Raw genomic sequence first — 27,743 nt, forward strand, 5'->3', positions numbered from 1 at the left:
GTGGACAGCAGCATTCCTCTAGGTCCCTGGGAGCCATAATGTAACTCTTGGTGGGTGGATTTAGAAGACTGAAGAATGAATCCCTACTTGGAGGCAAACTAGATATAGGTTCTAATGGGGCTTTCATCTGTCATATACTCTTGCCAACATGCAACATAACTGAAAAAAAGACAGCATAGTCATTACCAAGCAACCACAAGTTCTGCATTCACCATCTCCAAGCCTTGTTGCTTAAAGTAAATAATGCACCATTTGCAGCAATCTTAGTCTGTACTTTTGTGGTACATTTAGATGCTGGGAATTCACAATATGTCTGATAACTCATTTTCTTCTGCAGGGCTCTTCCTCTCCTCTTTGGTAAAGAGAACTTGCTTCTGGGGAAGGAGGCAGCCCTCCTGGGGCGAATCGGGAGCGGTGTTTTTCTTCCCCAGGGCAACTCTGTCTTTAGCCTACTGTGAAACCAAGAACTCTGAAATTCTTTAATCTGTCACTGAATCAACAGTATATTTACTGAGAGACAACTATTTTTTCAGCATTGAGGGGAAGTCACAGGAAATATAAAGCACTTGAAACCAGGAGAAAGAAAACTAATAGAAGGAAAATAATGACAGAATCCATGCTTTCAACCAAGAGTACAAAGTGTAGTAGTTGTTCAAATTAGGGAGAGATCAAAGAGGAAGGAAGGAGCCAGAGGACTTCCATCCAGGAAAGAAGGATGTGTGGCATGTGGCTAAGATGTCAGGAGCAGGGAAAGATTTCTATATTCTGCGCACCGTGAGATCAGAGCTCAGTACTCTTCACGGAAACCATCCCCTCCCATGACTTAGTGGATATACCAGCAGCAGCTCCAAAGAGAAAGAGAAAGGTCCAAAGAGAGACAACATCGTTAGAAATCTCTTGCAAAGATGTTCTCATACTCTCAAGAAAGCCTTAATTTTATTCCTCCTGGTTGTTCACGCTTGTGGTTATCACAGATCATACCCTTGCTTTCCTCCAGGGAGCCATGTTTGGGGTATGGAGAATATTGGGTAGGCCAACTAGACAAGTGAATTTCAAGGTTACAATGCTCCATTTTGGGGAGTTCATTCAAAGACATGGTCTTAACTTTCATTTAGGAGGAATTTATTAACCTACAAGATTTCTTTTCTTCTTTAGACAAAGGGACAGCTTCATTCTTTGGTGTTTACCCTCGATTATTTATGTTCTCTCTACCTTCAAAAGACTGGACATGTTCAAGGGAAACTCCTCTCTTTTTTTTTTTTTTTTTTCCTCAATGAATCAGTGGCAAGCTCTGTCACTTGAGGTCCTGATGACATGCAGCTGGATTTCTTGAGGATTTTGCTTTTGTGTTGAGAATAATTCCACAGAGTTTGGTCAGGGGTTTTTCCCCTAACTGTCACAGCCACACCCTCTGCACCTTCCATGAGACCCTGAAAAAACTGGAAAGAATGCAGCACCTCTGTAACAGTTTCTTCACCCCCGCCTGTTGCTGGTCTTGGTGCTTGTCTTCAGGGCTTTAGTGTCGTGGCAAGAACTTAGGCTTTGGGCCTAAAAGGGTTTAATTCAGATGTGGCCTCCCCACATCCTTGATATGTGGACCTGATATCAAGAAGACCCTCTCCTGTGTGGAGTCGAATCTGGGTTTGAAGCCCAGCTCTGCCAGTTACTGGCAATATGGCCTTGGATCAGTTATCTACATTTTTTTTTGAGTCTCGGTTTCCTGATCTAAAGGATTGGGGCAATAATATCTAACTTATTTTGGGGATTATGTTATAAAATGCCTCACCTTCCACAATGCATGAGAACACCAGCCAAATCATAGCCCCTATGTAGAATAATAACCTGTGTGGTATCTCCGAGCCAGGGACACAGACCCTGACATAGATATCATTTTCTCCCAACACGAGTGTTAATGTGGATCTATGGTATTTTGAGTAAGTTCTGTCATTTTCCATTTTGCATCTATGCTATATTAGTTTACATATTCTCAGACTCTACTAAGATACAGAATAGAGGAATGACATAAACAGTTCTTTTTATATATATTTTTTCTCTCAGCTATATCTCACCCCAAATCCTCCTTTGCCTCACTACTCTGAATGTCTTCCAGAATACAAGCCCGTTTTAAAGTTCTTGTTCTATGTTTTAACTATGTGTTCCCCATGAACTGTGTGCCCACCTGTGATCCCTTTGACCTTTCATGATCTTACAGCTTCTCATTGTCTACCCTCAGTACCCTGCCGCCTCTTCACCCCCAGTGTGACCCTCTCACCTCTGCTTCTGATTGCCTTGTCCAGACACCGGGCCGTTCCCCTCTGCCGACCCCCAGACACCTACTTGTTTTTATCTAATCATCCTGATTCTATTTCCTTAGTATCCATAGAAATTTGGCTGCAAATATACTCTAGGAGAATCTACAGAAGGAATCCACAGAAGCGTAGAGCAGTTACTAAAAATTTCCCAACCTGGGCAATATGGTGAAACCCCATCTCTACAAAAAATACAAAAAAAATTATCCAGGCTTGGTGATGAGCGCCTGTATTCCCAGCCACTTGGAAGGCTGAGGCAGGAGGACCACTTGAGCCCAGGAGGTTGAGGCTGCAGGGAGCTGAGATCATGCCACTGCACTCCAGCCTGAGTGACAGAGCGAGACCCTGTCTCAAAAACAAAATCGAAAAGAATTTCACCTCACAAGTAGATAGCATTGCTCAGTTTCCAGAGTTTCCTTGCTTTGAATCTCCTCAGAAGCTCAGAACAGGAGCAGAGCTGGTTGGTTACTCTCTTCTTAGGACAAGGAAGCCGTGGCCTGGCGACATCAGAGGTCTCCCCAGGGCCTCCCTGCCAGGCTGCAGTGGTTCCAGAACCTGAGCTGATGGCGTCTGGCTCTGTCCTCACTCCACGATGCTCTGCTCCCCCTCAGTCAATGGCAAATCAGCACTGTATATTCTTGTGCTTATTTATACACATATGGATTTCTATATCAGGGGAATGGGAGAGAAGGATGGGCATGGGGGTTGGGAACGGGTTGGAACCAGAGAGCTATAATTAATCCTTTCTCCCACACAAACCACTGAAATACCACATATAATAAACAGCGTCACCCACAAAATGCCGTGATTATATAGCATTGCTTCATATTCGGGAGGAGAGGGAGGGGGTGGCACTAATTAACAGGTGGATTTGGGAAATTTACAACATACTATTACTGGTAATAGAATTATCTTCACCCTCTTAATCATCATGGAGATGCAGGGATCCTCCCAGCTCTGCATCTGGCCATGCCCTGAGAGACAGAGTGATGCCAGGGACTTCGGGGTGCTCGTCAGCTCTCTCCGAGAGGGTAGGTAGGGAGCCAGGCAATGGCTCAAGGTTGGGGTGGCCGTGCCATCACAGCAGGGAAAGAGTGACATTGTCAGGCCAGCATGCCTCACCTGCTGGGCATCCCAAGTTGTTCCCAGTCTTGTTGCGTGCCTCCCCTCCCAGGAGTTTGCTGCCCAAAATCCAAAGTAAGAAGAGTAAGAGTCTGTTTCAACATGTTAAAGGAGTCAAATACACCAACACTTTCCCATCACCCACACCTACCCCCATCCGCCACTCTCCTGCCTTTTTCCCAAAGTTGCCCCATACTTATTCTGCTGTGCTGTGGGGGTCCATGGTCCTGTAGCATTTGCAGTCTTGAAGGTCTTGAGAGCCAGAATGACCTTCAGGGCTCAACGGGTCTGAGCCTCTCATATGGGACTAGAAAAGTTTCAACCCACACTTGGGCTGACCACTGCCCTTCTTCCTCCCTGCATAATATCTGCATCTGTTCACAGGCTAGAGGCCACTCCAGGTGTGACCTCAAAGAGGAGAAAAATGGGATAAGGTTCAGGGAACAAAACACAGAAAGTGGGCACAGTGACCCGTCTTAGCAGTCTGCTAGATGTCCACGTGAGCCAAGAGAGAGGATACAGAAGGTCAGCACTGCAGAGTGGAAATGAGAGTCGAAGAGGTGATGGAGCTGGTAAAAAACACACTTCAACAGTCACTGTGGGTTGGGTGTTGTTGAAATCGCACCATCAACTCTATATGGGAAAAATAGCACTCTCAGGAGAGAAAAAGAGAGCCAAGTGGACAAAATGCCATCAAAATTGAGCTTGCTTTTTGTCCCATGGGCATTGTTGAGGAAGGAAATGAGATGTGGGAATAGTGTCACTATTACCACCATCATCACCCTAAGAATGCCATGGTGTCAGCTCATGTTCATTGAAGGTTGAGGGCTTCACAGAAGATGAACTTCAGTTGGTGCTTGAAGTAATGAGATCATGGAATTTTCTGCCCCAAATCATAGTGATTAACTGTTTCATCCAGCTTCTTTCCCCCACAAATAGTACAGTGAGAGAGGAAAAATAAAAACCGACTTAAGTAAGCAGAGTCTTGAGAGACAAGAAAAGGTTCTTCTCTTGAGTAATTTTTGGACTTCCTTTAACATGGGGAATCCTGAGGCCATTTGTGCTGTGAAGATCCCTCTGTTGGCAAATCAGGTCAGCAGTGACGTCACTTCCCTGAGTCAGACCTCTCCAGCAAGCCCTCAGATGGATGGACCTTACACAGAGCCACCAGCCTCCACCTCAGAATGAGCCGTGGTCCGGATTTTCTCCATAGTAGGTGACTTGGAACTTGGAACACATTTTCTGATAGGAATCACGCTATCAGTGGCAGACAGGTTCTCCAGCCAGTGAGTAAACACCCATCAGCCCATTTGTAACCAAACTGGGAGTTAGGAGCCCTGGGTTCTGGTTTCAGCTCTGTCACTAGCTGCCTATGTGATATGAGCAAATCCTTTAGTTACTGCCCCTGATTTTCTCACCCCAAGTCTGATTATTTCTCTCTATTGGCCGATATAGAATTTAATTACCATTGGAAATACTTTCATAGGAAGCTGTATTCCAGTTCCTCAAGTGTAATGCCAAGAATGCATCTCTTCCACCCACCCGAGGCAGAGGCAAGGAAATTCTGCCCACACTGTCCCCAGCAGCCCAGAGCCTGGCTGCAGTAGTTATCGGGCAAGTGGGGACTCTGAGGAGAGGTAGAGCTGTGATATTGGCCCCTCTGGCATCAGGGCAGCAGGGGAAATGGGAAGGGGTCCAACTCAGCTATACCAGGATCTGAGTCAAGGTCATTTTCAGAGTCAGGAGATTGGCGGTGGTGTGTGGAGTGGGCAGGTAGGAGAGGTCACCAAGGCAAGTTTGGGGAGGGGCATCCCAGTGTGCACAGCTCAACTTTCTAGTGCATGGGGAATTCCTGTAAGGAGGATTTGACCAGGGTTAAGGGTGATATCAAAAGCAAAGTTTAGGATATTTAAGACCTTTGCCTGACTTTTACAGTCTAGAACTTCATGGCAACTCCTTCAGGAGGGTAAATTTGAGTTGTGTATCTCCATTTTGAAAAGAAGCCCTTTTCATGCCTTTTGCTTCGGAAACACCTTGGACATCTAGGAACATTGAGGATGGAGGGATCCTCTGTTTTGCTGTGCTGCTTGGGTAGCAGCTGTGACCCAGCTCCTATGCCTTGGAGTCTGGGGAATACCCTGAAAAACAGGAGGACGGCATAGGAGCCGACTCAGGGGAAGCTGCAGTGAACAGCACACCCCCTCCTCTCCACTTCTTTCCTCCCATCCCTTCTATTTCTCTCCACACCTCTTTCCCACCACAGTGAGGTTTCTTTTGTTCCCAAGGTTTGAAGCCTCAGACACCAGTGTGGTATTTTCACTGGGACATCTGCAAGAGCACATGGGAGGTAAATTTGACTGTTCAGTAGGAAGCAGGAAATGTGATTTGCTGGAATAGTTTGATGGAAAACTCTGAGCTTTCTGGAAGCCACAGCGGGTACCGTGGGAGGGCTTCAGCGAGCCCAGGGCTGGCAGGTGATTCAGGTAGCGCTTGTCCAACCGTCTCCGTCTACAGAGGAGGAACCTGAGACCCAGAAAGATGAACTGACTTCACCGAGATCATCAAGCTAGGAGGTGACAGAGGAAGGGCAGTGACCCCACTATTTGTCATTGTTAAAGCTCCTGGTAGATTTTCAGAGAAGAGGTATTGAGGAGAGATGGCTCAAAGGGCATCTTCATCAGTGGGAAAATACGCCGTCTCCCCAGTCATCCCAAATTAGAAAGTATCAAGCGGTAATCAGTGTGCTCTGAATATGCGGACAGCACAGATTCAGCACCTGTTTTCTTCTTTTGCTTTTTCCTTTTTAATCTTGGAAAGATTTCACATCAATGCTAATTCTGACCAGATTTATCTCCTCCGTCCTGACTTCCCTCCCATTTTCTTGTTTCTTATCTTCAGATGTCTACCACACTTCCCCACTCAGACCTTGCCTTTATCTCAAAGCACAGCACAGGCCAGTTGAAGTGCTTTTCTCCTTGTGCCTGGACTTTGGCTGCAGCTGTCTGGCTGGATTCCTGGACTTCAGTCTGTCCCTGACTTGGGTAACACTGGAGTCTATTGCTAGCATAAGCACTGTGGGGAAGCTAGTGGGAAATATAGAGTGTAGTGGCATCATATTTGAATATATTAGCTGATATAAGGTAGGGCGGAATCATGACAAGACCTCAGGTCTCCTGATTCCCAGTCTAGTGCTTTTTTTCATAGCATTCTAGTACAGTAGAAGTAAAAAGTTGTACCTATTCATTGGAGTCTATGGTAATGAAATGTTTCCAGTAATCACAAATATCCAAGCAAGGTGGCTTGTCCTTAACTAAGCTTGCTAGACACCTCTGGGTCTTGCAGAACAAGTCATTTCACACCTGTTTTCTAGGCATGTGTCTTTGCATTTCTCGGAAGATGGTTTATGGGTATCGTTTTGTTCGCTTTCTTTGTTTGCACCTTAAACTACATTAAAGGGAGTATCAGATGGCTTCCAGACTGCTAAGTCAGCAAGGGCTCTCTACATCTCTACGAATCCTTCCCTTCGGCTGGCCCTAGGGATTTTCTACTTTCCTTTCCTTTTTAAAGTTTTGTCTTACTTTGGGTCTTGAAATTTTCAGTGCTCCTCCCTTTCTTCCTTCCTATTTTTGAAAAAAAGTGCACTGGTATTCTCCACCTAAAAAGAAAATGTACTGGCCAACAAAAACTCATATTCAGAAACTTTAAAAACAATCAGTCTCCCACGTGTCAAACTCTGTGTTGGGTTCTGGGAACACAAAGATAAATAGAAGCTGATATTTGACCTCCAGGAGGTCATGGGTGCCGATGTTTAGAACATGAAATTCCAAGTGCTATGGGTCATCACGTACCACTGCAGGGATTCTTCTAGTAGAAGGCCACCCCTCTATACTGTGAGTTCTAAAGTTTTGGACCAAGCTTAGCAGAGGTCTCTGCTCATATTTTTTGTCTTTCCTGCATCTATTCAACAGATGACAAAGACAAAGGTATGTTCAAATGAACTAAGACAGAGTTTCAAAAGTACAGAGAAGTTTCTATATACTCTCTTCATTTCACCCTTCCTTGAACTTCAAGATGCTCTTGCCCCTGGCTTATTCTCTCAAACACATTTGCATTTTGCTGCTGCTGCTTCAACTGGGGTCCTGGAAGGTATGTATCCCTTAGCTTGGGCCAGTTTTGCCCTTCTTTTTCCAAGGCTGTTTCATCTTTCCTAGAACCTCCTGTCTCCTCCTCCTCCTTGTTTGAGGCAGGGAACACACCCACCCATTCCCGGAATAGTGCCTTTCACCCATACTCTTGTTTAAGGCAGCTGGTAGCTTTACATCAGAGTTAAGTCTTTCACGTAATTCTGGCAAAAGGTGTTTAAATCCTTTTGCAAAGCAAGGGCCTCCTTAACACTCTCACAAAGAAGGCTGCAGCCTACTCTTCCTGGGTTGTAGGGATGGTCAAAGAGGGCTTCAGGAGAAAGTCACCTTTTATCTGGGCCTTGATGTGTGAGTAGTAGAGCAGGGAAGTATTCTAAGCACCGGGAGTCACTGGTGGGGCACATGAGAAACACAGAGTGTGCAAGGACATGGTGTGTCACCATTACCTGTCTGGCTTGTCTTCTCTGCCCCCAGCTTAGATGGTAACCAGCTGTCCCAATATTGCATGTCTTCTCTTTTAGCCTCTGAGATCTTCTCCAGAGGCCTGAGAATCTCCTCCTCCAGGATGACTATCTGGAAGCACTTATTGGGGCAATAAAAGCGCGGGCCAGTGGCCGTTAAAGGTCCAAGTCTCTAGTGGGTCATTGCTGATCTAGGGTAGCTATAGTCTGGGAGCCTCTCCTTCATCCTCAGTTTTATCCAGTGTCAAAGCATCATTTTGCGAAAGTTGAAAACATGACTCTCATACCAAATAGAACGAGTACGTTTCAAAAATATATTCAATTCATGAATGAATGAGGGAACCACTAAGATGGTAAAAAGCTGATTCTAAGACCGTTAAAGAACAACATAGTGAAAGGCATTTACAATAACATTTAAAATATATTAGAATGAGATTGCTAGGTAAGATATAAAATTGATTCATGTACCACTGGGCAATAAACAATAAGCACAGGGGTTATCTTTTCTTTTCTTTTATTATTTATTTATTGAGAGACAGGGTTTTGCTGTGTCACCCAGGCTCAAGCACAGTGTGGTGCGATCATAGCTCACTGCAGCCTCAAACTCCTGTGCTCAACTGATCCTCCTGCCTCAGCCTCCCAAGTAGCTGGGACTACAGGTACATGCCATCACACCCAGCTAATTTTTTTTTTTTAATTTTTTTAGAGATGGAGTTATGGTATGTTGCCCAGGCTGGTCAAGAGATTCTCCCACCTTGGCTTCCTGAGCCACCGTGCCCAGCCTGCAGTTATCTTTTCTACAGGACAGAAATCATTTGTGTCTCTACAGACCATACTCATCTGCCTTGCTGTTGGAGGGAATAATTTACTTGGCTATTGGTTTTTTAAAAGTTAACATCCCTGATGGAGTTGTAAACATCTTAATCAATAGTAAATAGCAAATTGAACCAAGGTGCACACCCCTAAAACATCAGATAACTCCAGGTAAACACCCCTCCCCCAGCACTATAGTAAAAGGACCTACAATCAATCCTTTGCTGTATCTCCAAATCCTGCACGATTGTTTCTAATGCCAGGATGGATGTTCTTAGCAATGTTTTCTTTCATTAATAACATCAGCAAACATTTACTGAACACTGCAGTGTGTAAGGTACTCCACGGTGCCAGGGAGTCACAAGGAAGGATGAGGAACAGGCCTGCCCTCCAGAGGACCCGATCACTACACTAAAAGGCATTCCAAGGAAGGGTTACAAAGGAGGAGCTGCACAGACAATGGACACCGTTACAGTTCTGGAAAGAGAAAAATCCATTCTAGATGGGAGGGCCAGAAGGCTGCTGAGGAAGCTCCTTTGCGCCTGCGGGTTTAGCTCACTCTGTTTTCCCCTTGTCTGGTGTGTGGTATTGGCCAGCATGGGTGTAGGCTCCCTTTGTGCATTCTGCAGAGATGGGAGTCCAGTCTTTTTCATGACTGGCTTCCTCCTTCCCTCCCCCTGCTGCTCATTCCTGCTGACTTTTCACCTGCCATGTGGGAGCTGCTTCTTGGTAGAGCTCAAGTGCTGCTGTCTCTGGCTGTGCAGCTGGTATACCACAGTGTGCCATGCCACCAGCACCCTAGGACCAAGCGGGTCGGTGCTTCCATGCAAAGACACAACTGAGCAAGGGGAGGAGAGAGGATGGAGGCTGGGAGAGAAGTGAATTTATGGGCTGTTACCTGGAGACGGGAGGACAGAGGTGAAGGGACCTTGACAGATGGACTAGAAGAGATAGATGTTGTAACTTTGGCTAGTTTGGGTCTGCAATTAGCCGCCACCAACCTGCGATAACAGGCACTTAGGCACTCCAAGGTGAGGCCTGGGGCTGCCTGCGCACTGGAGGCCTGAGTGCTGATAGCAACTGCAAATCTGCAGAGGGCTCTGGCTTAGTAGCAGAGGGAGTAGAATAGAGACATGTGGATACTTAGTTTTCCTTTGTTTTTCAGTTAACCGCTACAAAGAGGAACCTACTGCCCTTGGCAGCATTCTCTCAGAATGTTATTTTCCGTAATCCTGTGAAAGTGGGCCCCATACAGGAAATGGGGGCATGGGCATTCGTTTCTTTGTGGCTGGTATAAATTTAATTTGCCCTGAGTTTGTGGCTATTTGAAAGATTGGCTTTGAGGTCACAGAGGCCCCAGAGATAAACCTACATGGCGGTTAAGGCCAAAGCAAAACTCCGTGACAAAGTTATCTCGCCCCTGGCCTTCCTACGGGCTCTCCAGGGAGGTCAGCGGGGCAGTGGTTCATGCAGCCGGCCATGCGTGATGGTGGAGTGAGCGAGGGTTTGGTATCACGAAGACCTCATCAGACCCTCTCTCTGCTACTTGTGTGATCCTGGAAATTGACTTTGCCTTTTCTGAGCTTCAGTTTTCTTTTCTGTCAGTGGACACACTTAGGCTGGTTTATGATTTAATCTGATCAAGTGTCAGGGCCTTTTCCAGTGTCGGGCATAGTGTAGATACTCACAGCAGGAATTAGTGTAAGAAGTGTCAGAGCTCCCAACTGCACAGCCCCTCCAGGGAGAGAGCCCGGTTATTACCCGCCCTTGCGAGACAGGGAAGTGCTCAGACTTTCTTGACTGGAGTCTTGTTTCTGCCACTTGCTTTACTATCATCTTGGGCAAGGTGCTCAATATCTGTCTCATTGCGAAGTGGGAATAATAATGGTCTCTATTTCACGTAGCTGTGAAAGTGCAAAGCGAGACAATCTACATCAAGTACTTAGTCCCATGCCTGGAACATGGCCCCCCTCAATCATTAATAGCTAGTCTATTGTTACAGAAAATTCACGTCCCTGGCAACTGCCTAATACCCAAGGAGGGAAGTGGTCACGAAAGTTATTACAGACACAAATTTCTCCAGAAAGATCAAAAGTTCTCCCTTAAAATGCATCACTTCACTGCTTTGTCCCTTGCAGTTCATAAAGGGTGCTCCTTTGCAGTCCATCCTTTGAGTTCCTCCTCGGAAATAAGCAGGAGGTGTTTACCCCCAATGTGTTAGTTTTCTAGGGCTGCCATAACTACTTGCTATATACCAGAGGCCTTAAAACAATTGAAATTGCCAGGCACGGTGGCTCAAGCCTGTAATCCCAGTACTTTGGGAGGCCGAGACGGGCGGATCACATGGTTAGGAGCTTGAGACCATCCTGGCTAACATGGTGAAACCCCATCTCTACTAAAAATACCAAAAATTAGCCGGGCATGGTGGCAGGCACCTGTAGTCCCAGCTACTGGGGAGGCTGAGGCAGGAGAATGGTGTGAACCCAGGAGGTGGAGCTTGCAGTGAACCAAGATCTCGCCACTGCACTCCAGTCTGGGTGACAGAGTGAGACTCCGTCTCAAACACAAACACAAACACAAACAAACAAAAAAGCAACAGAAATTGATTCTCACGGTTTTTTTTTGTTTGTTTGTTTATTTTTTGAGACGGAGTCTCGCTCTGTCTCCCAGGCTGGAGTTCAGTGGCCGGATCTCAGCTCACTGCAAGCTCCGCCTCCCGGGTTCATGCTATTCTCCTGCCTCAGCCTCCCGAGTAGCTGGGACTACAGGCGCCTGCCACCTCGCCTGGCTATTTTTTTTGTTTTGTTTTGTTTTTGTATTTTTTAGTAGAGATGGGGTTTCACCGTGTTAGCCAGGATGGTCTCGATCTCCTGATCTCGTGATCCGCCCGTCTGGGCCTCCCAAAGTGCTGGGATTACAAGCTTGAGCCACCGCGCCCGGCCTTCTCACAGTTTTAGAGGCTGGAAGTCCAGCAGCGAGGTCTTGGCAAAGCCGTGCTCCCCACTCCAAAGGCTGTAGGGGAGGATCCTTCCTCGCTTCTGCATCCAGCTTCTAGTGGCTTCAGGCATTCCTTGGCTTGTGGCACCATCACCCCATCTCTGCCTTGCTCTTCACGTGATCCTCTTCCCTGGGTCTCTGTGTCTCAGATCTTCCTGTCCTTTCTCTTCTAAGGGCAAGAAGCATTGGATTTAGAGCCCACGCTGGATCCAGGATGACTCATCTGGAGGTCCTCCATTCAGTTACATCTCTAATCCGCTGAGACCCTATTTCCAAATAAGGTCACATTCACAGGCACCAGGGGTTAGGACTTACACATATCTTTTGGTGTAAATTCAATCCACTACATCCATTTTATGTGTAAGGAAATTGGGGCTCAGAGAAGTTTCCTGCCTTTCTGAGGCTGTGTGGCTGCTTAGTGACACAGCTTGAACTGAGATCCAGGTTTCCTGATGTCTTGTCCAGTGCTGTGTCCACGGCTCTGAGCAACCCTCTGACCAGTACCTAACAGCCCAAGGGCAAGGCTAGGGGTGCAGTTTTCCTTCCATCCCCTTGCAGTATGTGTGCACACAGAGCTCCTGTTCTGGGCCTTTTAGGCCCTACCCTCTCTCCCTCCTACATCAACACAGGCTTTCCCATGTGTCTTTCTCTGTGGAGCTGCTTCATGCTAATTTCTTCCAGTGGAAACTAACCTGTATCTGTGACCCTCACCTCTCCTACTTGAACCACAGCCAGACACAGAGGCCTTGAGTCTTAATCCAGTGGAGGGCATAGGGATATAAGAATTGCAGCTCCTCTGACAAACTGGTGCTGTTTGGGCAATCGAGGTTTCAGATACCTTGAATCATGCCCAAAGACTATCTATGCCAAGAGCTCAGCCTGGCTAGGACAGTGCCATCAACCACATGTCCTTGGGCCAGAGAAGGGGACCTCACCATCATGGAGGCCTTTCCCCAAGTCCAGAGACAAGGTCGTGAGCTGCCTATGGAGCTTATCTTGACTTTGATCTTACTTGATTTTGACTATGGGGCCAGTTTCCTAACTTAAGGAGGAGAAAAACACACTTCCAGCTATCTCCCAGGCTATGAGAATCACATGAACTAACTTATATAAAAGTTCTTTAATACAAATATGAGGATTAATTAGATGGTGATTAGCCTCCCACTTTTGTCCTCCCCACATCACACACAGACAAAACCCAGACTCCTGACGAACTAGACTCCTTCACCAGGTTGTGCACCTGTTCCTCTTCTCAGAGTGCCCAGGTGCACAAAAGCAATCCACTGCCTTTCAGAGGGGAGAGGGTCTACCCTAAAGGAGGAGGCAGGGGCCTTGAAAATGGCAGTGGGGCTCCCGCTTGCACTACCATGAAAGCCTCTGGGTCTCTTTGGAGTGGGGATGGGGCTTCTGGTATCACGAAGCAGCTGTGACAGGCTGTACAGATGGATTTGCATTTTAATGGATGTGTCAGGGCATCAAAATGTCTCTGTTGTGTTCAGTCCTCATTAAAATGGAAGCCCATGGCTACAGGGCACAGAGGAGGTATGCTACGTTATTTATTGTTTTTTATCTGTTTTCCTAAAACTGGGCTGTTCAGGTTCAAATGGCAGATAAAATTGCCACCCACCTCTCTCCACCCTGTCATTTTCCAGCTTACATCTGTTCACTGCACATTGTATGTTAAATGTTACATTACCAGAGTGTCAGAAGCCCTGAGCAGTACCTCCAAAATCTGATTTGTCTAGCTTCCTGGCAGCTTGGAGGGGTTATTTCTGTTCTTTCCTTTCTTAGGAAGGTCCCTGGCTCTGGCTTCCATCTCTCTGCATTCTGGCCTCTTCCCCATCTTGCATCCCATGAAGCCACTGCCCTAGGTGTCAGGAAGTTTCTTCCTCTTTCCATTGATGACTTTGTTCCCTGCCTTCCGTCTTGACCCTGCACTTAACCAAACCCCTAATCCTCTCTCCCAGATTATGCTAGAGTTGGATGTGAAATAAAAAGTCCCTTCACTGCCCATAAATCCTAAGGACTTCTAACAGAACAAACAGCTACTAATTCAGCCCCACATCGCTTGGAGAGCTGTGTCTATGTTTACTGAGATTACTTATCATTGCGCTGATGTTGTTATACAATTACTATGCATATATGCTGGATCAAAAGGACCACATTTACATAATTGTGACTAACTCCTAGAAAGACAGAGATCAGTTGAAATGCCTGTGGTGCACTTAAAGTTTTACTTAACCAAAATATATCATGTTCTAAGTAGGAGGAGAAAGAAGTAGTTTGTGTAGGCAGACATGGAAAAAAATTTGTTTTATAATGCTGGACCTTCGAACGTCATCTGTTAAGATAACAATCCTATAACAAGCGCCACATGACTCAAATTCTGAAGTTGAAGTGGGATTTTGTTACAATTCATATATTTCTAGAATTTGCACCTCAGGTTGCATAAACTAGAGATAAAATAGAGTTGATAGCCAGTTTCACTGTAATGAATTAGGGAAGGGAAAAAAAAGTGTCTTAAATGGGGCAAGGAGGGACCACCATTCTGTCACCTCCATATCTTTGTTTCTCTAAGCCAAAAGTCAGCAAATGATGGCCCGTGGGCCAAACCCAGCCCACCACTAGCCCCATACAGGAATACCTATTGCTTCCTATACTGCCGTGGCAGAGTTGAGTAACAGAGACCACATGGCCTGCAAAGCTGAAAATATTTACTATCTGGCCCTTTACAGGAAAGGTTTGCTGGCTTCTGCTCTGAGCTTTTGATACTCTGTGCTGTTTAGCACCCATGGGTGAACTTTCTGACAGAAGAATCTGAAAGGCTGCCCTGTTTGATGCCTGTAGCAACCAAATAAAACCAAAACAAAATAATCTGTATCCCACAGTCTGGAGCGCACACAAACTGTACAACCCAGTGTCATGTAGTCAGAAGATTAACTATGCTTCTTCTTTGTAGATTGCTTGCTACTGGAGGTGCTTTTCCCCTCAGGAATGAAAATAGCACCATGAATAATAGTAATACTGCATTAGAATGGTTCCCAGCACTTACTGAATGCTTCTGATATCCTTTGAATAGCTTACATATATTCAAACAACCCTGTGGAGGTAGGTGGTAATCATGACCCACTTTACAGAGGAGGAAACTGTGGTCCAGAGAAGGTAACTGACTTTCCTGTGTCACACACCTGGAAGCGTCAGAGCCTACTGGAACCCAATCTGATGCCCGAACCTACATCATGATCCAACAGTCTGAGAAGCATGTCTTTTTATAGTGTTTGTTGAAATGAAATTTTATCTAGATTTTCACAGAATCATAGAATTTTATAGCCGGAACACTTTGGCACTTGTTGGCCCAGCATGTCTCATTTTGTCAGTAATAACTAACATGTACATGATGCTTTAAAGTTGAAGAAGCACGTTTATGTAGATTCTCTTATTTGATATGCATGCCAACCCCATGATGTAGGCAGGTCTCCTTTTCCAGAAAAGGAATGGAGGACCAGAGAGTTTACACGTATCACTCAGTAAGAGCCAGGACTGGCTGGGTCTCATCCCTGCATTTTCTGACACTGAGATTTATTAGATTTCCAAATGCCACGTGACCCAAGGATTCAGTGAGTTCATTTGTTCCAAAGTCTCCTAGTTAGTTGTCAGCAGGACCAGGACTAGGAAAAAAAAAAAAAGGTGAACCTATTATCTCTGGACAAGAAAGGGCAGCTAGTCCAGGAACGTCTGATCATCTCCCGGAGGAGGACACGGTAACATGAGGCCTCCCGAGGCTTTGGGGTGGCTGGTTTCTAGTGACAGCTGCAGATCCTTTCATCCCACGTGTGCTGAATATGATGTGCCAAGCACTGTATTAGAGTAGTACTTCTCAATCCTGAGAGTTTGTGAAAACAGAGATTGCTTGGCCCCACCCCCAGATATTTCATTTCAGCAGGTCTGGGGTAGGCCTAAGAATGTTCATTTCTACCAATTTCCCAGAGTGGCAGTGCTGCTACTAGGGATCACATTGAGAGAATCACTGTATTAGAGGCTCGAGACACGGTGACTGAATCAGAAACAGTTGTGGTTCCTGCTCTGAATGGAGCTTGTATATGTGAGTAAGTGGATGAATGAGTGAATGAAAGAGTATGGGGGCAGACAGAGTGCAGTCAGTAAAGAACACCTTTGCAACACCGTGTGGAAAGAACTAGAATAGAGATAGGTATGCGGAACCAAATAAAGAAGCCAACTTAGTCTGGCTGGGTACAGAAGGCTTTGCAGAGGAGGTGGCCCCTGGTGGGCTCTGAAAGCCCCAGTGGTGTCAACCAGGCAGAATGGGGAGGTGAGTTTATTCCTAAGAAACAGCTGGTGAAGAGGCACACAGTAGGAGAGTGGGCTGAGGGCCTCCATGAGTTGGGGAATTCATGGTAAGATCTGACCCTCATGAAAGGTGCATTTGTATGCAAGAGACAGGGAGGCAGGAAACAATGAGAGAAAAGGCCAGGGGGCAAAACAGCAGCCACATCACTGAGGGTCTTGACTTGCATATGGGAAGAGCTGGGATCTCCTTCTAGAAGCAGTGGGGAGTCCACTGGAGGAGTTCAAGCTGTGGAATAGCAAGATCAGGTGTGCATCGGAGAAGGATGCAGAGTCTCAATGCAGATACTGTCAGCTGGAATTAGGCCACCCCATATCACTATCATGCGAGAGGACAAAGATGCCACTGCAGATGGCTGGCAAGACGGAGGAGAAAAACTTCTCTCAGCTGCATTTTATTTGGGACTCTTGCTAACTGCATTTTAGACCTTTTAAAAAAAATCACCAGAGAGCTATTGAGTATCTCAGGAAGAACAAGGGAATGTTTGTTTTGATTCTACTTTGCTGTGTGCCCTTGAGCAAGTTACTCAACCTTTCTGTGCTGCGGTTTCCTCATCTGTATAATGAGGATGGCAGTGAATTGTGAGGATTACGTGGGATAGTATAAGTAAAATGCCACCAAGTGTATTGTAAGTGCTCCACACATGTTTGGTATTTTTATTAATTTATTTTAGTTGGCATCCTTTCCTTTCTTTTCCTGGGAGAGATGATATAGTTGAATATTTTTGTTTCATCTCTGGTCTCTGTAATTAGCCTGCTTTCTTCAAGAAAGAGAACAGCAAGAGTTCCTCCAGTACGCAAACACAAGTGCTTGTCCTTTTTGACTGTCTTTGTCTTTTTTTTTTTTTAGAAGTAATTTCATGGCTCATGCACTTGAGATTCCATCAGGAAAGCTGGGCCCCTCTATCAAGCAGATGATTGTCCCTGCTGAGCGTTCATTGGCAAATCACAATTCTGTTAATTAACACAATGTGGGATTCCAGCTCTCAACTCCTTTCAAACTCACCCTTTCTTCCTTGGGTTTTGAGTTGCAGCCTCTCTCCTCTGCTGAGCCTGGGTGACATGTATATCTTGGAGCCATCCTTTTGTCTTTGCTCAGCCCTGGGCTCAGCAGCCGCCAGGCCATGGGCTGCCTGCCTCCTCCACCTCCACCTGCCTTGCACATCCTTTCTCTGTGCCTGCCTTCTTCTCTCAACATCCCCATCGCCTGTTTTCTGGAAAATTTCCCGATTTCTCCCCAGTGTATAAAGGGGCATGTGTTTCTATTCCGAGCACTTTGCTTTGACTTGGCATGCCTTCATGGACTTCAGCGGGGTGTCCGGGTCTGCGTAATGAGCCTCTCAACATCGCAGCTGCCAGCCTAGAGAAGTACTGCTTTGCTAATGCAGATGTAACAAATTCCACCCAACAAAACCCCCTGAACAGATGCCTTCACAAGTCAGGACTCCAAGCTCTGCCTTTTGTTATCACTTTTGCTACTTCTCTTGAGACTATGTCATTGGGCATTTTCTTTCCTTCCTTTCCTTCTTTCTTTCTTCCTTTCCTTCTTTCTTTCCTTCCTTCCTTCCATCCTTCCTTGCTTCTTCTTTTGTTTTTCTTTAAACCAAGTCAGGGCAATGTGTTGTAATAATCCACCCACATCCTCTGGCCTAGTACCTGTCACCCGAGACCTAGGAATCGCAGGCTCAGAGGCGCAGTGACTTATAAAGTCCTCAGCAGAGCCAGGTCCTAATCCAAACCTCCTCACCTTTTTCTGGCATGAACTCTGAAAGAACTTTGAAAAGTTGAGAGGACTGTGTATATCATGTGTTCTCTTGTTGCTGTTGCCATGACGATCATATTAAAAGTGGACCTCCATGGGCACTGGATTGTACACTTGAAAATGATGAAGATGATCAATTGTACTGCAGTGTTTTAAAAGGCATGAAATTCTGATGCATGCTACAACATAGATGAACTTGGAAAACATGCTAAGTAAAATTAATCAGATACAAAAGAGCAAATGTTGTATGGTTCCACGCATTGAAGGTCTATGAGTGGTCGAATGCATAGAGAAATTAGAATGGTGTTCATGATGGATGCCATTTTACTCGAATAAAATTTAAAAAAAAATTTTTTTTAAAGAAGTTAGAATGGTGGAGGCCAGGGGCTGAGGAGAAGGTGGAGAGTTAATGCCTAACGGGGGCAGAATTTTAGTTCCGGAAGATGAACAGTTCTGGAGATGAGTGGTGGTGATGGTTGCACAACAGTATGAATGTATTTCATGCTACCAAACTGTATACTTTTTAATGGTTAAAATGGTCAATTTTATGTTATGTATAAACAAAATTTTTAAAGGGGGAGGAAGGAACCACCATGAAAGCATTTTTAAAGCCCCAAATGAGCATTTTTTAAAAAGCAAAAAATGTAAAAATAACTTTTTAAAAGCTCCCTTTATTGACTCAAAGTCATTCTCTTAGCTTTAGGATATAAAAAAATGGATTATGTATAATTTGGGTTGTTCACAAAAATCATCGTGTTTGGCGCATTCAATTTAAAAGTATAACTCAACTCACCCATTCAGCACATTTATGGAGATGGTGTGGGAGGCAGAGTGCTCAGCCTGGAATAAAACAATCAGCGCAAACTCGCTAATTGAATTTCATTTAAAACGGTTGACATTTTTCTTACAGATAGGTTGACAAGCTGCTGAACCTAAGGAATTCAGCACCTTTTGATTCTTGTGGGTTTTATTGGTGAGTCTCTTTCAGGTTACTGGGATGAGGCAGGTCTGGCTTGTCTTTGGTGACAGGCTTTTGCTGCAAGGATGCGAGGGAATGAAGGATGCAGGGAAAGAGTGTTTTCCCTGGGTCCCAGGGCTTCCCAGTCTGGACTCTGCAGAAACTATGACTAAGTGTTGTCTGGGTTTCAGGCTGAGCTTGAGTAAGCTGCCCTTTCAGTATGCCCTTCGTAGTCCTGTATCCCCAAAGAGCATCTGATTGGGTCAGCTTGTCATTGTTCAGTAAGAAGTGACTACATTGGGCAGGATGTCCCTCCATGCCATCTCTGAAGCATAAGGTCATTATGACAATTAAACGAGTTAAATGGAGACTCCCTAGAACAGTGTTTTATTCAACACATGGTGAGTGCTGAATCAATGTTATCATTCTTATGAAACAAGACACAACGCAAGATCCTAGGATGAGAGTGCAGGAGTGCAGGAAAGAAGTGTAAAATCTAACCAACGTTTGAATGTTCTGATTCAACCTCATCCAGATATAAATTGTTCAAGAGCCTGCTCTAAAGGTGATCTGGGCTTTAGAGTGAAGGCAAGTTCAGAAGAGAAGCAGCATGACCATCCTTTAGGTTTCTACCTTGGGATCGTGGGCCCAAGAGAGTTGCAGCAGCCTGAATTGGTTGACAACACGATTCATGTTGTTTATTGACAAAAAAAAATCCACTTATACATTTAGATTCTGCAAAATGTTGAGTTTTATTTGATCTGAGCCGTTTGCTAGAGAGTGTTTGGATAGATTCAGATGAGGGAAGGAAAAGAAAATGCCTTTGCCAGTGATATGCAGTGCTCAGCGGAGCTCAGGGAAGTCAGGTTCACCCAGTGCTCAGTGCCCCACATAGATCACCTTTGTGGAGCAAATAGTATGTGCCATGTATGAGCCCCTCCACCCTCACATTCTGAGGGAGGCACCGCTATTAATCCCATTTTACAGTGGGGGAAACTGAAGCACAGAGATAACCAGTCTGACAAGAGCCAATGTTCACACCCAGCAGTCTGACTTCAGACACTTTCGGGTGTCAAGAGTCTCAATTTCCAGTTTTAATTTAACAGTACCACTGTAACTGGCGAAGTCTTTTGCTCTTCTTTAGATCTTTGGAAGAATGCTCAGCTTCATGGTGTCACAGAGAAGCACAGTTGATTGTGCTCTACCGCAGTGTCATTATGATCTTTCATGTTATGAAAAGCGTTGGTCCGCCAACCATGAATGTTACCCCAGCCCTTCTGTGCGCCACTCACAGTGCCATGTGTAAAGCAATTGTATGCCACCCCCATCCTCTGCCTGACATTCAGGATTTTACAGCGGATGCATTGTTTAGGGTATGTGCGTTTCCTTTTTCTACTTTTCTATAGAAAACTGATTCCAAATCACAATTTTTTCTTCCCCCAATCCCAACATGTATCTGTAAATGTGTAATTGTTGTGAGTCACATTGGTACTTCTTTTAGAGATTCCTGTGTATATTCCAATTCTTGAAAGAGATCTACTCAAAGATTGCCTCATGGACAAATGGTAAAACAGCCTTAAAGATCTTAAGGAAAAGCAAAATAAAATTAAAAAGACTTCTGCCTGTATGTGTTGTCAATCATGGACAGAGATGTTATAGAAAAAAATGCTCTGTTCTTTTGCAAGATCTTGGACCCTTTTTTCTCGCATTCTTGGGTCATCTTCCTCTAAGTCAAGTCACTGAGAGTATTTAGCAGGCAGCTGCTGACAGCATTTGGTTCACAGAGGCTGCTGATGAGGAAACTTTCTTTGTGGAATCCAGATGCCTCCATGGAAGGACAGCTTCTGGGTAGACAATGCTGAAAAGAACTGTTTGAACTTCCTCTATCCTTATATTCCTTATCGGAGCTCAAGGACATTTGTTTGTTTCTGTGTTTGTTCTTAAATGATGCTGTAAGTATTTTCCTCTTTGATGTAAGAGCAACACATACTTATTATTGTGGGGAATTTAGAAACCACAGAAAACGATAAAGAAGAATAAAAAAATCATTGAAAATTCTCTTCTCCCACTATTAACCTTTGGTATATTTCCTTTTGGTCTTTTTTTCTTGCTTATTATTATCATTAGTGTTTATAATCATTATAATTACATATCCAGGAGCAGATAAAACATACAATTTCATGTCTAGTTTTTTCCAACATCACTTAATTTCTCCAAAAACATCATTTTATGGCTGTATAAGAGTTCATAATGTGAGTATACCGTAATTTCTATAACCATATCCCAATTGTTGGAATAGTTTAGGTCGTTTTCAGTCTTCACAATAGAGTATTTAATGTCTGCAATATGCTTCTTACATAAAAGGATATAGTTGGTCAGCCCATAACACTTGGAAATTAATACTTCACTAGAAAGTATCTGTAAATGACTTTTCCTTCTCAAACTAATTTGCTAGATAGAAAGATGTAAATGTTTATATAGAAAGCTAGTGTCTAGCTTACATCTATCTCCATCTTCTCTAAGCATCTCTCTCCCTATCTATACTCACGTACCCACAAATACACTAAGTTATTATAAATGTGTATTTATATATTTAGCAGTAGCATCTGCTTCACATAAACATTATCTAACTTTGAGAAATTAAATGATCCCTGCAGAGTTCCAAAAGCTGGGTCAATTATATGCGTTATTATTTATTCTATTATTTGCTACAAATCAAGCTCAGTTGATCATTTTCATGTCATTAGAAGATGAGTGTATCTTTCTGAGAGCTAAGGGTCATGCTGAGCTAGAAGGCTGCAAGGCTGGAGAGGAAGTGCCTTCTCTCCAGCGTCAGCAAAGGCTGGGGACAGCAGGGCATAGAGAAGGGCGAGCCAGCTGCCTAGTTGGCCATGGCACTGAGTTTGTGAAGGAGGGAAGAGAGAAAGGAGATTGTGCTGGTGAGGAGGGTCACACGGGAAGGGCCTAAAACCTAGGCCTTTGGTGTGCACTTCACTCCGATAGACAGTGGGAAGCCACAAGGCTTGAGCACGGGCGAGAGAGAATGAGGTTGGCTTTAGGAGAAGTCATCTGGCAAAAGGACACAAGACGAATTGGAGCAGAGAAACCCTGGAAAGACAGATTCTGGGGAGCGGATCTGCAAGAGGGAAGAAGACCAGTGCTCACTGAGCTCCTGCTGAGGGCCCGACAGCATTTCACGTAAACTATCTCATTTTGCCGCCTGTCCATACAGATGGGAAAATTGAGGCCTGTTGAAAGTCACAGGGCAGAAAACGACAGTGTTAAACTGAAAACTGAAGCTCAGGCTCACTTGACTACACCGAGCTGCCTGGGTTCAAGGGAAGAAGGGCAGAGTCAGAGCAGAGGCAGCATCTCCAGGGGCCGAGAGGAGGAGCTGCATACACTAGTTACTGTGGAGGCAAAATCAGGTGAACTCGGCAACCGATCAGAAATCCAGGGATGAAAGGAATGAGACTCAAAATGTCCCTGAGATTTGGGGGACAGACAGATTGTGAGGATGGTGATGCCACTGGAATCAATAGGGGAGGTGCCCTTTGACAGTGAAGATGAGAAACTGGGTTTTAGAAGATCTGAATGAGAGGCACAGGAAGACCACTCAAGTCAACATGTCCAATCAGCTGTGAGAGATGTGGATCAGAAACCCAGGAGAAAGATCAGCACCACTGATGGAGATGTGATACACATAAGATTCATAGAAATGCGCTTCTGATTCATGTAAGTTACAAATATATATGAATGAAGCTAAAGAACAATGTAATACTATAAGCTTATATAAATGTAAACTGTCACCTTTCAATAGGGAGAATATTCTTTTTAAATTCTTTGTTGAGTCACAAGATCTGAGAGCCAGAAGGAGCCAGTTTTCCGCTTCCTCCCAGTTCCAAAACCTTGAGTCTTGCTGTGTGTTCTCTTGTGCTGAGTCTTCTGAGCAGGCAGGACAGTGAGTTCCTTGTTTAGCCTTGTTAACTTCCTCAAGAACATGTGGAGGACACACCAGTGAGTCCGTCCTATTCACAGACATAGGAGGTGCGGTCCCGAGTCCGGAGACATTCCCCCCACCTCTACATCCAAATCCTACAAGCACGGAAGTTCCTGACCCTTTTTTCTTTTCCAGTGACACAGACCATGTCTTCAGAAGGCAAAAATAAATCTTGAACTTGGGAATTATTTTGTGCTACTGGGTAGGAGGACACAGGAAGTGTAAAGACTCCATGAGGTAGTTTCAGAGAAATATCTTGCCTCTTGCTCCTTTTGGAATCATCTGGGGAGCAGAACAGGCTGGCTATCAATATATAAACATCTTGCCTTAAATATTTTACCCATCATACTTTTAAAAAATCCACGATCCATTTAGTTTTATTCCAACTTGGAGGTAAATCAAACACACCGTTTCCTTTGGGAGAACTGAAAAAAAAAGGTTTTGCCCAAATGTTTCTCGTTTTGTTCTGGATTTTCATGTATCTGCCAATGACCTTGGCCTCATTAGCAAGCACCTTATTCAAGCAGGTTTCGATAGCCTGCCACAGAACAAAGACAACATCGAGGGCAGAGGGAGAGATTGGCACACATGGGGATAACGGGGTGGGGATGCTTGTCTCTTGTAGAACCAGACACAAAGTACATAACGAACATTTACTTAACAAAAGACCCAACAGCAAAACGCCGGCAAAATTCAAAAGTGACTGACTACACGTGAAGCATGAAAAATGTTTCCAGTCACGTGAGACGCTTCAAGCATAGAAAGCAAACCATGCAAAATGGAAAGCATTTGAAAACATAAAAGCAAAGCCATTAGGCATCACTTTTGAACAAAACCAATAGAAAAGGCTTTCTCATCATCTGCCTCTAAGTGAGCTGTGCACAGTGTACTGTCGACGGTTCCTGGCACATAGTAAGTGCTGAATAAATGTCAGCTCCTTCCTCCCTTGCTAGCTCATTGTCCAGGAGAGACACTGTGGACTGCTAGTCATTCATGCTCCTACCAAACGGCATAGACTGATTCCTTCATTCCATAGAAATTTAGAGCTTCTGCTATGTCTTTGATGCTGAGAGAAACGCAAAGGAGAAAAAAAATGCAGCCTCTTTTCTCCAAACAATTGGATGACTGCCTAAGATGTGGGAGGATAGTAGGAAAGAACACAACAAGAGAACCCCAAGGCTTTCTGGACCAGCAGCCTTCTCGAGATAGAAGGGCCAGTGTCTTACCCATCTTTGTCTCTTCAGTGCCTAGAATAATACCTGGCTGAGAGATAGACCTCAGTGAATGAACAAATGAATGAGTCAGTGAATGAATGAATGAATGAATGGGCACTAAGTGAGAGGTCCTGCCCACAATGATGCTGCGTGATCGGCACTTACAGAATGGGTGATTCTAGCAGAGCTGTGAGTGACTTGGGAAGAGGAACGGTGCCTCTCACCTGTAAACTCATCCACTTTTCTCCCTACCCTCTACCTAGCAAGCTGTGTTCTCTCTTGTTTCACTCTCCACTAGCGCCTTCCACTGAATGTGCCTGTGTGGGTGTACCTGTACATTGCGTGTCTGTTTCTAAGCCTTTTCAAGCACTTACATAGCAGTTACTTTGTGCCAGCCTCTAAGTAATATGCAAATATAATTCTCATAACGATGTCATGAGGTAGGTACTATTATTAGACCTTCTCAGAGCTGAGGAAACTGAGACCCAATGATATTAAGGTCACATGACTAGTAAGAGGTAGATCCAGAGCTCAAGCCCAGACAGTCTGACCCCAAAGCAGTGTCTTTTACCACTGAACTCTGCTGTCCACATTTATCAAGTAGAACCAGGAAGAGCTTCCCTCAGTTTGCCTGTGGTCTGCTATATTGAAGTGGACAAGACTCAGAGCATGGGAAAGGTTAAGTCCCAGGTATTAGGTTCATCCTCTCTGCTACATCTTTCTCCTCTTCGTAGAAATATACTTGAGTCTTACGTCATTTATAAAAAAGAAAAGTCCCCCCCGACTCTGTGTTCCACCCACCCTCACTGCTGCTCCATTTCCCTCCTCTTCTCTCCAGCCAGGCTACTTGAAAGCATACTAGTTAGGAGTGACTTTCACTTCCTTCCTCCCACTTATCCCCAGAAACCCAGTGAAATTGACTTCCACTAAAAGAGCCCTTGACAAGGTCACAAGGGACCTCTTCTATATGTAAATCTAGTAGGCGTCACGCAGGAAAAAAAAACATGCTGTAGTAGAAACCGTGCTTCCTATCATTAGCACAATGCCTGGCACACAATCGGTACTCAGCGAATTGCTGTTGAAGGTTTTATGATCTTATGTCTTATTTGATCTCAGTAACATTAGCCATCAGTGAAACCTGTTCGTTTCTTCACTTCCATGGTGTCCCTTATGCTAGGTTTGCCCTACCCTTTTAGGTCATCTGTGTTCATTCTCCTCCTCCTCTTCTTCTTATCCCTTAAATGTCGGTATTCAAATTCTGTCCTTACCCTTCTTTTCTTCTCATTTTATGTTCCATCTCTGGGAAAGCAGGCATTCAATCCTACAGCTTTAACTACATGATTTCCAAGTCAGTATCTCAAGTAGTAATTGCTCCCCTATGTGCTAGACTTGTACAGCCAGTGCTATAAAGGGCATTTCCAGTTAGGTGTGTATTAGGCACTTAACGAATTGAACTTGACAAATTTCTCTTCTCTTATGAGATTTGTCCTCCCGTGCTATTTTTATTTATTTCTTCATTTTAGACCAAGTCTCACTCTGTTGCCTAGGCTGGAGTGCAGTAGCACAATCTCGCCTCACTGCAACCTCCGTCTCCCAGGTTCAAGTGATTATCCTGCCTCAGGCTACCGAATACCTGGGATTACAGGCATGAGCCACCATGTCCAACAATTTTTTGTATTGTCTTACTATCCCCTGAATTCAGCCTCTCAACCCTGTTCTCTGCTATAGTGCAGGTCTTCATCATTTAAGGGATTGTCTTGTCTCTAAGACTTTCTTTCTCCCAGTCAGAACTCCACTCTGCAGCCATGGTCGTCTTTCTAGAGAAAACAAAAACCTAACCAGCTTCTCCCCAGCTTAGACTCCTTCAGTGGCTCGCCGTGGCCTTCTGGATGAAATCCAGGCTCTAAGCATAGCATATGGAGTCCTTGGTGAGTGATTGACCAAGTGAATTCCTCATTAAAAGCAGTTTAATTGAGCAAAAATCTCTATCCCCTTCTCTAGTCATCAGGATGGAAAGTTGGAACATGTATTTATTCCCAGAAAGATAACTTAGCTGGTTATAGTAAGTATATCTTTGTTTCTAACAGATCACTACGATTGATTATGTGGCTCTAAGTCAGCATGTTATAATAATTATGAGGCCAAAAAAAAAAAAAAAAAACCTATTACACAGGAGTACATAGAACATCTCCTCTTTCTTCTATTCATCAAATATGATAAGCAGACTCCTGCCTCGGTGCCTTTGCATCTGCTGTTCCCTCTACCTGGAATACTCTTCCCCCAGACATTCACGTATCCATTCCCTCCCTTCCTCAGGTGCCTCCTTAAATGTCACCTTATCGTGAGCGCTTTCTTGACCTCTGTAGGTTAAATAGCAACTCTCCTACATCTACTTCATTACAGCTCATCCCCCAACCTACTTAATTTTTTCTCCATAGCATTTATCACTCCCCCCTCCACACACACGTATATATAAATATGCATGTAGTTTGTGTCTTTCTCTGGAAAGTATGTTTAATGGAGCCAGTAATTCGGTTTGGTCCACTGCTTTACCTCTTGCACACAGCAGCTGCTTGAGAAACACGCATTGAATGAATAAATAAATGAATGTAGGATGAACCCGAAGAGGGAATTTCTGTTGCTGGAACTTTTTTTCAAGTGAGGGATAAGATACCGACTTTAGTTTCCTTCTACGGAGTTTCTTTTCTTGGCAAGATCTTTATTTGAATGAGTTTTAACCATCTGCTAAAAAAGCCTGGGTCAACATAGCCTTCAAAAATAAGTCAATAGAGCTGCAGAGAAAGGCACAGGGGAAAGGAGAGGTCGACCGAGTCCACTCACTCTTTACAGGTTACGAACAAGCATCTCCTTAACAGGAGAGGGAACGAGCGGAGAGAAGGAAGCACTGCCTTTGAAGGAGGGAAGGGAGAAGGCTCTGTTACCTCATGTACAATGACTCCCAGCTTTGTGGGAGGTACACAAACCTGTTATCATTGGTTTGATTTATGGTTCCTCAGCCTTCCTCAAAAATGGCTCCATGATGTATTATTATTGTTTAAATAACATTCTTAGTTTGTACATTTTGCTCCATCTCTTGAGATAAAGACAGGCTGGCATATTGCTTACATACATGGCATTGAGAATCACAACTACTGGGACAGAGTCATCTGGTCTACCCCCCAATTTCCAGGTAGCAAGGAATGTTATTCCGATGTCAGAAAGTAGACAGGTGAACCCAGAAATTAAGCATCTTCTATAAAGTAAGAACTAGAAGAAGGAGTCAGAGGCTATCTCCTGTTCCCAGCACAGCAGCCACCGGTATCCTTTAGTCCTCACTACCCCTAAACCCTCATTTTTCCTGCCATACTGCTTGATCCTGCTCTCCTATGCAATGGGCTTTGGAAAACCTCCTTGCTTATATGTGGATGGAGGTAAGAACATAATCTTTAGGCCCCTTCCCCATCATACTTCTAAATTAGAAAACAGAATTTGCTAGAATTTTAGAATTAAAAAAATTTTTGGGGGGGGAAAAATAAGTTGCTACTCTTACATTTCCATGTTGTTTGTAAAGACTGTTATATCCTGCACCTGTAAAATGCA

General features: G+C 44.5%; 1 protein-coding gene and 1 long non-coding RNA gene across 2 annotated transcripts in view; one reads left to right on the forward strand and one right to left on the reverse strand.

Annotated features, from left to right (window-relative positions):
* The window catches only part of TMEM178B (transmembrane protein 178B), a 394,534-nt gene that overhangs the window by 318,555 nt on the left and 48,236 nt on the right, over positions 1 to 27,743 (forward strand). The window lies entirely within an intron of this gene.
* LOC111521545 lies at positions 19,666 to 23,126 on the reverse strand. Its single transcript, XR_002724986.1, has 2 exons — positions 22,740 to 23,126; positions 19,666 to 22,177 (listed from the first exon to the last, which is right to left on the reverse strand). It is a non-coding gene; the product is annotated as an uncharacterized LOC111521545 (long non-coding RNA).

Source organism: Piliocolobus tephrosceles, chromosome 8, assembly GCF_002776525.5.
Source record: "Piliocolobus tephrosceles isolate RC106 chromosome 8, ASM277652v3, whole genome shotgun sequence".
In the NCBI taxonomy this organism is placed as follows: domain Eukaryota; kingdom Metazoa; phylum Chordata; class Mammalia; order Primates; family Cercopithecidae; genus Piliocolobus; species Piliocolobus tephrosceles.